General features: G+C 36.3%; 2 protein-coding genes across 6 annotated transcripts in view; both read right to left on the reverse strand.

Moving 5' to 3' along the window:
• Positions 1 to 13,355, reverse strand: part of LOC135833015 (transmembrane protein 223) — a 41,068-nt gene that overhangs the window by 17,471 nt on the left and 10,242 nt on the right. The window lies entirely within an intron of this gene.
• Positions 1 to 13,355, reverse strand: part of LOC135833010 (protein phosphatase 3 catalytic subunit alpha-like) — a 33,791-nt gene that overhangs the window by 10,231 nt on the left and 10,205 nt on the right. The window contains exon 1 of one of the 5 annotated variants that reach the window (XM_065346600.1): positions 12,890 to 13,334. The exons of 3 other annotated variants lie outside the window; for them this stretch is intronic. The gene's annotated coding sequence lies outside the window, so the exon portion shown is untranslated. Of the gene's footprint in view, positions 1 to 2,556; positions 2,850 to 12,889; positions 13,335 to 13,355 lie in introns of those variants that run through there. One more of the 5 variants, XM_065346603.1, reaches the window with a different exon arrangement.

A 13,355-nucleotide genomic window follows, 5' to 3' on the forward strand; every position in this document is an offset into this window, starting at 1 on the left:
AGACGTGTATTTCGAGAGGCATAAAAACGATGGGTTTTTCATGTGAGGACGAGGAGTTTAATTTTGGGGTTCTAAAATTTTAGAATTTGAATTATGTTTTTTGAAAAAGAAAACCGTAGGTACAGCCCAAGCGAGGGCGAAAGCTTTTAGAAATTTGCATTTTGAGAGGCATAAAATCAATGTTTTTTGGCTTTAAAACTTGCTTCTTTTTTTTCTTTTTTCTTTAGAAATTTCCATATTGATTTCGAAAAAGCAAAGGAAACAAGCCCGAGCGAAGCGAGCACAAAAGTTTTCGAAAATTTGTGTTTCGAGAAGTAAAAAATGATAGTTTTTTTTCATCACAGAGCACAGACCCTTACCTGAAATTTTTCTGAATTCTACTCAATTTGCAGAATTGTCGAATGAAAATTTGACGGGAGGGAGGGGGCATAATACCCTTCTCATCCACTCATAGCGGCGTCCCAGAGTATTCACTTTTCTTTGGTAGAAAAAAATCAATGTGCAAAAATTTTTCAAACACGGGTTTTCTTCATTTGATTTTTTTCATTTTAAAAATTCTTTCAATTGTACGATTTTCGTAAACAAATCAAAACACAAATTTACCCAAAAATGAGTGATTTGCAAATTTTTCAACCACTCAGTGGAACCTTGGAAGTGGTCTTGGATTTTTATGATAATGAATTGGGTCGACGCAGAATCTTCAATTTCATGTTTTTAAACAGAGACATTTTTCATAAAACAGGTTGGGTAGACGCTAGAGTAAAAAAAACACGATTTTTTTGAGAATTCATTTTCTTTGAGGACCCATATCTCCCCTCCAGGAGTACTTTTACAGCAAAAAAATTTTTTGCGATCCACTCTATAGTCTACATACTCAATCAATCATGTTGAACAATCAAACAGGTTTCCTTTTTCGACTGTATTATCTCACCCTATACAACCATCGCCATCATCTGTACGATATATTCAGTTTTCTCTCAATTCTTTCATGCCTTTCAATTTTCCACCACACTAAATTCAGTCTCTCGTATAAACGTCACATGCAGAATTTTCTCGTTCACTTTCGTCGTTGATAGGCCATAAGCTTCAGATTTTCCCACACGGAAATCGCTCATTGAGTGGAAAGAGTGGAAAACAACAACTTCACCCGCGAACGCCTCATTACAACGGTACTTTTATTTTTCCTTGTTTTTCTTTCTTCTCTGTGTATAATAGTGACAAATCGTACGTACACACACAATTCGTATACGAGTACGACGACGATACGATAAACTCTTTGGCAAACGTCGCGTCCTCGCGTCTCCGCTCCATACAGAAGCTCGATCATACACTCCCACTACATATTTAGGCTCTTCTCTCGCACTCGTTGTAGTACGTGGCTAATTTATTATCTTCGCATCGTACGAGGAACATATGAATTTTAACGCAACAATACTCGCGCGCGCGAAACAGAAACATATTCCGAAAGTCATAATCATAACCTAGAACTTATATACTAGCACATACAGCAGTCCACTTTCAGACACATCTAAGCGTTAGAAAAAATTCGCATTTCGCTGTCAAATTTCATCTCTTCTTCACATTCCCATACCGAAACATATAAAAATGTAACTCGTAAAGAATTTTTTTTTACATGGTAGAAATTTTTCTGTTACTTTATGGCATTCCTAACAACATTACAGCGACTATTTCTCTGTCATTCGGGACAAAAATGCGACGAAAAAATTCTTTCCTAATTTTTTCGCAAGTTTCCTTCCTTGTCTTCTCTCACTTTTTTAATAAAAATAACCCATCGAAAGCTTGTCGTTTTTCAATATCGCTATTCAAAGTCAAGTTGAAGGAGTATGGGTGTGAAACTAAATATGTACCGTACGTAAATATTCGAAATATGCGTCGCTTGTGAACTGAGTTTAACACTTTGATAAATGGCCAATACGAAACAGGTCGTGAAACAAAGAAGCGAAATAGGAAAATCAAAGCGAAAATATTCTGTTTTTGTTCACTTCATTGGACAAAGATAAAATTCCTCTTTGATTGAATTTTATTTGTAAAATTTTATTCGACTCTTTAAATTGAACAACTGACGCGATAGTCGCTAGAATTTCCAAACAAAAAATTCGTAGAGCTGTCGAATATCAGAAAAATCGAAATCTTAACCATCTGACTTTCTCATCATTTTCTTGGTACGAATCATCTGCAGTGCCCCTGCACAGCAGCTCCTCCCAATTTTGGATAAAGTTCAAAAATGATGAAAATATCACGTGACATATCGATTCCTACTAATTTAAGGTCGCTGAATTCGAATATCTATTTATTTCTCGGATCCCACTCCTCAGCTTACCTCTCCCAGTCATTCAACTGGATCGATTCATCGCCAAGTCAAATATACCAATGATTATCAGCAACAATGCCAATTAATAGAAATCGAAAGATGAATCGATCAAATTTGATCATCGAATAAAAATATAGTCGATCAAAACATCGAATATACACAATCGATTCATCAAAATCAACATCTGAATCGACTGTTCAAAAACAAATGGAACGTTCACTAACCTCAATCAAAGGAGTACTAATGGATAATTCATTCCCGAAAAATTCATCACTCAGCACCAATCAAGACGTATTTCATTTCACCACACTCGTAAATTTTTCTGCGCAAATTGAAAACGTAATAATTCAACTTGAGAAAAAAACCACTGAAAATAAAATTTCACATCGTCAACTTTCCCGTCGCGGATTTCTACATCCTCAAAACGCGCTACGAACCTACCAACACGAAGAGATAACGAACTAAAATGAAATGAGAGACATACGAATACAGCACCGAAATTGGCCGCACATTTGCTAAATTGAAATTGGAACTATAAACCGGGTAAAAAAATCGATAAATTTCTACACCACGAAATTTGGCAAATAATAAAACCCATGTCGAAGCATAATACGGCAACGAGACGGAGAGAATAAGAAAGTACACTAAGTAGGCTCTTATTTTATGGTCAAATTACGACACCGAGCTCGTAAAATGGCGAAGTAAGCGCTCAAAGATGAAGGGGAAAAATCATCAAATCACCTTCCTTAACATTAAAATTCGAGCCTCTCTATAAAAATACTCGTGGGCACTTCCCACGACGACGGTGATTCGAGTCCATTCGCTATAAAATTAGGGACCAAAGAAACGAACCGAATAGACGAGGACGAAGATGCAGAAGGGATAAACCCTGGAAACCAGCAGCCAGCAAAAGTAACCGCAAACAGTCGACCAATTTCCATCTTTGTTTTTCCAAACAAGAATTCACGAACCCACGCAAAACTCGATGAGATATACTCGTACTCATCTCTGCAATATGTATATTAATTCGAGCTCCGAATCTACGCGTGGTATATATTCCTAAAAATACAACCACGGTTAGAATATCTCATTCGTCGAAGAGAAAGTGAACGAAAACATACTGGAAAATATTCTTATACCAACGAGATCTCATTCGTAAGTGCTTACTTACCTGCTCACTCACTCATACACACGGTGAAATTCTTAGCATTAAATCTGGGTACATTTGAAATACCTTCTCTGTTCGTTTGAAAGCCAAAAAAAAAAATCATCTTAAAACCCAATACCCTCTTTCCCTCGGGAAATCACCGAAAAAGAAATCCGAAATGGAGAAGAAAAAAACTCACCGAATAATAACTGCTGACGACGACGACGACAACGAGAAGCAGCTATTCTGCTCGACCTTTTTTTCACTTTTCAATCGAAGAAGAGAGGTTTGAAAAGAAAGGGGGGAAATCTCCACGCTTTTGACATTTTTTACTCGGTCTAATCGTTTCCGTCGTTGTTTCCCCCCTTCGGAAAATTCTTAAACAGGGCACTCGGTAACTAAAAGAATTGCCTAGAATAATAACAAGAGGTAGCGTGGAATTTTACCATTTTGTAAGCGACGAAGAATTATTTATACTTCTGCCCAAGTTTGCGAAAGTTTTTTTGAGTTTTGCTCACGACTGAAATTAAGAAACAGGGGTGAGAAGACGTCAGTTTTCAATGTTGATCATCAAACGTTATAAATTTCTAATTTTTAATGATTTGCCTTCCATAAATGTTTAATGATATAGTTGTTCCGGCGTATCCCCGGAGAAAATGATTATACCGATCAGGTCTGAATAGATTTAATCCGATCTGGTCTAGCCTGATCAAGATCAGATCTTCCTTATATTGCGCAATAAATTTCCCCCACCACCTCGTGGGGATTGGGGAAAATTTTTTAAAAAATCTGTTCAGGTCGATTCAGATCTAATCAGATCAAATCAAATCTCTCTTATTGAATCTTATGAAGTCTGAACAAATCTGATTCGGTCTAATTGGATCTAGGAATTGTCTAGAGATCAGACCTGATCTGATCTAATAATTTTCCCTTATGATTGCACGAATAGGACGCTCCTCACTCCTCCCTTTCTTCCTTCTGATCATAAATTCATCAGGTAAACTGATTTGATTCGTCATTCCACATGATGACATGTTGAATATTAGGCAAAGTACATACAAAATTTCAGACGAGTAAAAAGCTCTACTTTGTGCTGAAAATTTGCTAATAACCGAAGATTTACGAGAAAGAAAATTCAATACTTGACCTCGGTAGTAGGAAATCGCATCGGAAAAAAAAGGTCAAATCATAAAGAGGAGCTGAAAACACATCAAATCGACCGAAATCCCATAAAAACTAGCAAATGGTACTAAATTGTAGTAGGGTTTGCAACGCATTAAGGCCAAAACAAGCCGAGCGAGAGGCGAGGGAGGAGGAGACAGGCAGCTCCTCCAACTTTGACAAAACTGATAGGTATTCCAATTGAAAAAAATAAGGTTTATTTCTGAAAATTTTCAAACGAAGGAAAAAATTAATTTTTGACCACTCTTGATTTTTGCAACTCAAGTTGCTCACAACGTAAGAAATTGGATTCAAAATCATGAAAAAATTCAAGGAATTTTATAACACAATTGTGATTTGATTGAGAGGTCTACTTCAAGAATTCAAATAAAATAAAAAGAGCCTGCTGCTTTCAAAGGAGCACAGATACTGAAAAAAATCAATGTCGACTCGAAGCATCATCGAAGAAAACTTTCAAAATAGGTAGCTATATTATTCAAAAATTCAAAATATAATATTCCTGTTCCTGTCGTAAAAAATCAACCAACTGCTCATTCAGGTTTTTCTCAAGGCAAAGGACAGTAAGTATCCTTATCCCTTACATTTTTTGCTCCTGGCGCAGAATCCCCCTCGCTCTATAGTTTAATTTGAGGAGTAAAGAGGGTAAGTTGGTTGTCATCACTCAACATCCTCATCCATTCTGATTCGTTTTCCTCAAAATCGACTCCACTGCTGACTTATTACCAGTTTGATCATGATGACCCATAAAAAAATCATAAAATTACATGAAAATTGAAATTGAAAATTGAAAAATGAATAAAATTAAATAAATCCATGCAAATTAAACTTACTTCCTCCCTACCTCATTTTCTTACTAACTAAGCAAGAGAGGGAGGGGTCACTCCCACTCAGATTTTCTCAACAAGCCAGCTAATTCTTCATTCTTTTCGTCGCCTCTCCCTAATTTTGAGCAATTTTTTCGTAATTTGGTTAGATATTAAAAAATTGACTCCAAAGTGAACGTTAGTAAGATCCCGATTGATTGGGAATTCGAACATCGATTAATTCATTGATCCTAATTTTTCAAATCCCTGGTTAAAATTAGAAAAGGTTTTTTAGGTCAGAACCCCCCAAAAAAATTACAGGAAGGGGAAGGAGGCGATATTCGTACACAGCACTCTTAAAAAGCGAACGAAAATACATTGGGGCAGCTGCGGCAGGGATTGGGAGGGTTAAATCGAAAAACTAATTAGATATTCGGACTCAGTGGACCAAAAAACCTAATAAACGATATGTCACATGGCGTCATTATTTTTCATTTTCAGGACCAAATTGGGGTGTCGGGAGGGGACTGAAAGGGTCAAATCAAAAAAAAACAAGTTTATAATTGGACTCAGCATTCCCAAAAACCTAGCAAACAATATGTTACACGAAGTTATCTGACACTTTCAGTTGTAGTCAAAATTTTCTCTCTCGCTATTTTTTGGAATAAAGGGCCAATCACAAAGATGGTATTTTTTTTTTGAAAATTCTCCTAAAGTTTTATGAATTGTTTCAATTTTGATTTACTTATCTGAATTTTAAAATTCGAGAGAGATATCTCAAAAATGAAACTTCAAAGAAAAAAACTCATTTCACTCCACAAAAAGGAAATTGTAAACTCAACATTTTGTACTTCTGTTTTGCTTCAATTCATAGCCATTAACAATTCTTTCAAGTTCAACTTTCAAACTTGAGGCCAAAATTGAAGATATTCTGTGATAATAGCCAATAATTCAACATATTCCACGTTGTAAAAAAACAGTTACAGAGCACCCTGTACATGCATCGTTCATTAGACCCGAAAAACACACACCATGACACCACACTGCGATGACGAAAAAAAAAGATGGGAAAGACACTTTAAAAATATTCCTCCGATATAACGACTCGGTTTATTCATCATCTCTCGAATATCATCCATAAAGATCATGTATCCACGATACGTACGTCTACGTATACGTTTAATTTAACTTTTAAATGAGACTAAGACGACGTAAACGAAGGAAAAACATCTCAACTCGAGCATCAGTCATTATCCTTTAATCGCGTATAAAACTTTATTCCTCCGAACCCAATGGTTGGTTAGACTGACAAAACCGACGATTGTTTAAATTAAAATTTTCTCAATTCTTACAGGCACCTGATCCATTAAAAAACCCACAAACGAGAGACTCGACGCAGCGACACGTCTACAATAAAGTATACGAAAACACGTCGACTCAATTACATTCAACGCGAAGGGATAAGACAATCCGTCTACTCTATATATCGAGAGATTTAGGCAGAAGCGAGGAAGCCGGGGGGACGATAAATAATGAGAACACAGCAAGGGCAGGGATACATCAAGGATACGAAAATCATAAACCACGCGCGGCACGTACAAGTACCTCTGTATCGTCGTCGTCGTCTCTAAATCGAACCAGCAACAACGCCTAAAACCATAAAATCTAAAATGAAAAGATCACATAGAAAGATCTTAAAGATAACGTACATATAAAATTCAACTTGGAAATAGTAGAACAAGGGGGTGACGACGGTGGAAACCGTCGCGAAAAAGACGACGACGACGATATAGCTGGAAAAAAAAGCGAAAACAATACGTCCCAGCGACGATGATGAAGTTGAAGTTGCGACCAACAACGATGGCGGACAAAGGGGGCGAGGGGGCACGCAATGAGATTAAATATAACAGTTCCCCAATTTTATATACATGCCTGTATCTCTCTCTCTGCTTTCTTCTCTGTCGACTTTTGCAGCCATATTTTCGTCCCCGACTTATCTTGTTATATGAAAAATGTTTCCATTATTTTTTCAATTTCTTCGCGTCCGCGTCCCTCGCCCCTGCTCTTCGGCAAACTCTTTCGAAACGATATAAACAGGCAGAGAAGAAAATCCAATACCTCGAAGCTGCTTTTTATCTCTTTGATCAATCAGATTTTTTCAACTCTTCGAGTAAAACTTGCTCACCTTTATCGAGATAACTGCCTTGTTTCTTTTTCCTTTATTGTTTGCTTTTTTTTCTCCAATAAGCTTTTCTACAGCGAAGATAAACTTCGATTCTTTCCATGTACCTATAGTGCACGATCGATTCCTCGCCACTGTTTTTTTTTTCATACAAACGACCCGAACAAAATTGAGGCAAATGTGCTAAAAAAAAAAGTAAACCCCGACACGAATCTTGAATTCACGATGAGACAGCGAGCAAGTAGCAACGCCTACATCACACACGCAATTCTCGAAAATGCACTCGAATTAATAGTATCACCGAACGAACCCAAACCATCCCATCCATTCGACGAATACAAAAATAGTACCCTCTTTAAACCGCATCTTTCCTTCAATCGAATCAGTTTGCAAAACCCTTTTCGCGAGAAAGATGGAGAATCGAAGAATGAAGGGATTCTAAAACACGAGCATTTCGCATAGAAAATTGACGAATGCATCCCAGAATCTGCTCGGTTCGAGGTTACAACTATACCTTAAACGTAAATTAACACATGTTCCTCTACCATGCGCTCTTCCTTCTCGCGGAACTATCTTTCTCTTTCTCGTTATTTCTGCGGTTTTGCGGTTTGTGCTCTAGTTATGCATAAGACGAGAAAAGGTGAAGGGGTTTCGCCTTCCAGGCATTGTCTCTTCGGAACAAATTTTCCCCAAGAATTAGGAAAATTATTCGCCGTATTTGGTCCTTATCTAACTTCGCAGCCGGCTTTCGAATTTACATAAAATTAACACAGCGTCGTGTTTAATTAACGCGCGACGGAAATTTTTATCGTACTGAAATTCGTCGCGATAATTATTGTATATAGCGATACGAATAAATCATGGGCTATTAGGGCGCCTTCTTGGCGAGTTACTGTGTATGAGAAAATTCGCGCATAAATCGTTCATCTTTGTTCAAGTTTGAGTAATTTATTTCTCATTAGAGTTAGAGCGCAGAGAAACGAGAAATGCACGTTTTGGAATCATTTCATAAAAAGGGTGATTTATCAATGAATTCTCAACTCCTTATTATTATCATTACGGAAATTCATCCATTTCGCAGGAATGAATCGTACACAGCATGCAGCAATAATCGGAAAAATATACTTTTTGATCTATAAAATTTAGCATAAATAATCCGAAATGTTCCAAATACGAACGTAATTTTTTCAATTACCGCAATTACGGTAAATTACCAAACCAGACAAAATGTAAACCACGTTAATAAAGACATCAAACGAAAGAAAAAATTATAAAGATTACAGAAAGCCACCCGTAATTTTCTGACGATGTTCACTAGAAATGACAATTAATTACCGGTAATTACCAAAATTAACGAGAAGTTACTGTAATTATAGTAAATTATTACAAAATGACGGCTATCTACTGATCATTTTAAAAAGCTGAGTTGAATAAAAGTCTACATAATTACCAGTAATTACTCATATTTATGGTTATTTACGTGTAATTACGGATATTTTCATGTTAAAAAGGGTAAATCACCGGTAATTACAGTAGGTAATTCATTTGAAATTTTTGTGATAATTTTTCGAACTGAGATAGCAAAAAGCGAAATAATTATCAGTAATTACCACGTTATTACAGACATTTCAACATAATAACGGTATTTTACGCGTAATTACCGTAATTTGTTTAAATTTTTGTGATTAATTAGCTAGCTATTGATATGATATTGAGTTAGACAAAATGTCGAATAATTACTGACTAGTGATCACTCATATTTACGGTAATTTATCCAAAATTATAATACTTTACGTGGAATTACAAAAATTTTCACGTAATACCGGTAATTTACGTGTAATTACCATTGTAAATACGTAATTACTAATCTTTACGGTAATTTTCACAAAATTAAACTATTTAGTATTTACAAATGATTGCGGTCATTCACTAGTAATAACGGTAATTTACTCGTAATTACCGGTAAATATAGGAACTTTCCTTAATAAAAACAGTTGTTTTTCAAAATCCAATTTAAAAAATAGCCTTTATTAATTTTGAATCGCTAAATTTATTTTACCAATTTTCAATTTTGTAATTATTACTTATTTTGAAAGTTTGCAATCAAAGACAAATTTTACTTGAAAAGTTGAAACATTAAATAGCACCAATGTCAAATGTGTTTAAAAATGGAGCAACATGCTGAAACAGGACAAAATCAACACTTCTGAGAGGAGATTTATTCATATGTTTTGACTAAGGGAAGGAGGGAGGGGGGGCGTAGTCTGAATGTATTCAAGACAGAATTTTTTGAATCGAAATTTGCCTGCTTTCGAAAAGAACTACAAAAAATAAAAGGGAAAAATTCAAAAAAGAGAATAAAAAGAAAATTATAAAATTAAGAATTGAAAAACGAAAAAGAGCAGGAGTTTTGGAAATCTTGATAAAGAGAGGACTTTTTGAACAATTTTGACAATTAAGAGACCCTGAAAAAACATAGTAAATGTTTTCCAAATTTTTCACAATTCTCTCTACATATTTTTTCACACACAGGCATGAATATACTTTTTACCTCAGAGAACTCATAAAAATAAGAACGAAGAAAGGGATTTTCTGGGTGGGGGAGGGGGGGAGACTTTCAAGAACCAAAATTGAAAATAAGGATGCATCATTATAAAAATGACCGGTTACGATGCCTGAATTTCAGCAAAAGCAGGACATTTATGACAATAATAAATTTCGGAAAAAAAAACGAGACTTTCTCAACAATTTTGGTAAAAATGGTTCTTTTTTGACAACTTCGTCAAAAAATAGGTCTTTTAGACGATTTTGACAAAAAGACAATTCTGACCAAAAAATCGGAATTTCGTAAACAATTTTGACAAAAAACGGGACTTTCCAGATACTTTTTGGTATTACACTATAAGAATTCATTTTCGTGGTCGAGAAATTAATAATAGATCCCCAAATATTAGCACACTCAGAATTCCCAGTACAGATTTTTGAATAATATTCCGCAGTTTCAGTTTAGTTTTTAGTTTTACAGTTTCATCCTTCTATAGTCTCAAACTTCCAGTTTTCACTTCTCCAGTTCAAATTTCAAATTTCGTCCGGTATTCAGCAGCAAATTTTCTGATTGGCTGGGTATCTTTTGGTTTTATTTTTCTTCTCAACAATATCTCAATCAAGTTGGTTCTTTTTAAAATTAAGTGTGAGGCTTTTCAAAAATAGTACTCGTAATTATTAGAATTTCGAATTTTGAGCACAGTTCATCAAAAATGAATAGGACTCAGAAGCCGACATGAGGAAGGGGGAAGACGTGGTCCATCAATTTCAAAACTGATGCTCGATTTTCTCAACTATTTTCCCTTATATAAAATAATTGTGCAGAGTTGCAAAACCCTTAGATAATTATTTGAGGTACTTAATTTACAAATTTTTGAGCACAAAATTTGATTTTCATATTCTAAGAACAATTTGATGAAATAGACTATATATATAACTTGAATGGGTATTTCTTCAAAAAATTTCAATTCCAACGATGAAATTTTCATTTCATGATCTTCGCACTATGTGCTACATACAAGAATTGAAAACTTTCTTCCGCCTCTAGGGAAAAACCCACTCATTTTCACAGCACAATCTCTCGCCATTCATTCTTCTCCTGAAATTTTTCATAAGCTCTAAAATTTCCTCCCTCTTCGTCACTAAAAGAACAAAACCCTCAAAAATCGTGCCAATTTCTCCACCCAAACGATATACGAGGGAGCCAACTACTCTGAAAATTTCGCAATTCTCGATATGTACTCGGAAGATGAGAAAAGACCCCACCATCTTCGGTCACATCGTTTCCTCTCCTTTAACCTCATCCATTCGAACACGAACGTCTTTCCGCACATTTTGCTACACAGCACGATCATTACCACCTACGCAACTTCGAAGCAAATATAATACGCGTACATATCCGCGAGTAAGTATAATTCCTTCGACGAGGCGACGCAACAATGTCTCTCTCCTACACAGTACACAATACACATTACACAGTAAAACCGCATTCATCCTGCAAATGCTACCACACACGTATACCATATACACAATATTTACACAGTGTGACTTATCCGATCGACCTAAATACACACCTCGCACGCAAAGCAACCCCCTTCGGTAACGACCCCTCCTACGTATTACATATATATCTCGGACCTGATGATGCATAGAGGGAAAAAAATTTCAACGGAAAACGCTTTATTACATTAGTTCCTTTGCCAACACCAGTTATTAGCAATAATTGCCCAATAAACCGGGCTATAATTGCGTTCGGGAGCTCGTTAAAATCGTCATCGCGAGCGCACACACATTTTCGCGTGCATAATGCAACAGGGCAGGAGGTCAGTACGATGACGGGGGCGGTTCGAAAAATAAAACGCACCGTCTTCATACACAAGTATGTATTGGTACGTATTAGTCTAGCATGAACAGAAAAAAAATGTAAAAAAAAATCCAACATCAAAGAAATTTGCCTGAAAAAATCGAGACGTTAATGTTTTACGAATTATATAAACAGTTTTTTAGTACCATGTAATGCACCATGGGATAATCCCATTGTATTATGTATTCGTGTAGTGTACTATACGGTGTTAATTTGCAATAATTTGCCAATACGATAAGGCTGAGACCTTTTCAACGTTAGCCGAGAGGCGCAGAGCAGACGTTAAGGATCCCAGCGTGTTTCGTACGACGAGTACTTGTCAACAAGTTCCGGATACTCATACTTCCTCGACTCATTCCGTCAAATTGGACGTTTTCACAGATACGGGGATTCCTACAGTGTGGACTGCTCAGTCCAGAGGAGGCTCACGCATGTCTTGGTGAACCCACAGACTTCAAAGATCCCATACGAATGGTCTTTCACTTGCTTTTGAAAAAGATAAGAAAACAAGCCCGAGCGATGCGAGAGCAAAAACCTTTGAAAATTTGTGTTTCAAGAAGTAAAAAATAATGTTTTCCTCTCATCATTGGCCCTTATCCAAAATTTGCAATTGATCATATTTCATAAAATCCCAGGGATTTTTCGCGAAAATTACAAAAATCTCTGACTTTTTCCTGTCTTTTCCAGACCAACCAAATTTTCCAACTTTTCCAGGTTTTCCAGCAGAATGGACACCTTGTTTTTGTTACGCGTTTGAATTTTTTCATTTTTTCACTACCTTTTTGACTAAATTTACTACTTTCACTACCAGTTAGATACCCTGGCTCATACTTACAGCACATATGCCAGATCGAATAATCGACCATCTGTGGTGTAAATATACTCGTTTTCATCGTCATAATCATAATGACCACATCTCTATTAGCTTCTTCGTAACACAACACCACACACCGTACACCACGAATTACGTCGCGAACTCTCGTTTCGTCGAATTTTTCGCCACTGGACCCCGAAGAAAAAAAAAACCAAAACAAAACTGCACCTTATTTGAACGCGAAAAATGCCACCACCGTGGCCACTCGACACGCAGACGAATACACCGAACTATACTATCTACACCATCGAGAATTTCGGAAAAAACCGACCAAAAAAAAAAAAATACTACGACAACTTCGGGGTTCTACACTACTTCTTGATAATACTGGTAAATAGAGTTAACCATGGTGGTTGTAACTCGGTCACAAAATGCTCCAAAAGAAAAACTCACCGCCGCAAGAGGTGGGGCAACGAGTACCCAAGCA

Source organism: Planococcus citri, chromosome 1 (genome assembly GCF_950023065.1).
Source record: "Planococcus citri chromosome 1, ihPlaCitr1.1, whole genome shotgun sequence".
Lineage (NCBI taxonomy): Eukaryota > Metazoa > Arthropoda > Insecta > Hemiptera > Pseudococcidae > Planococcus > Planococcus citri.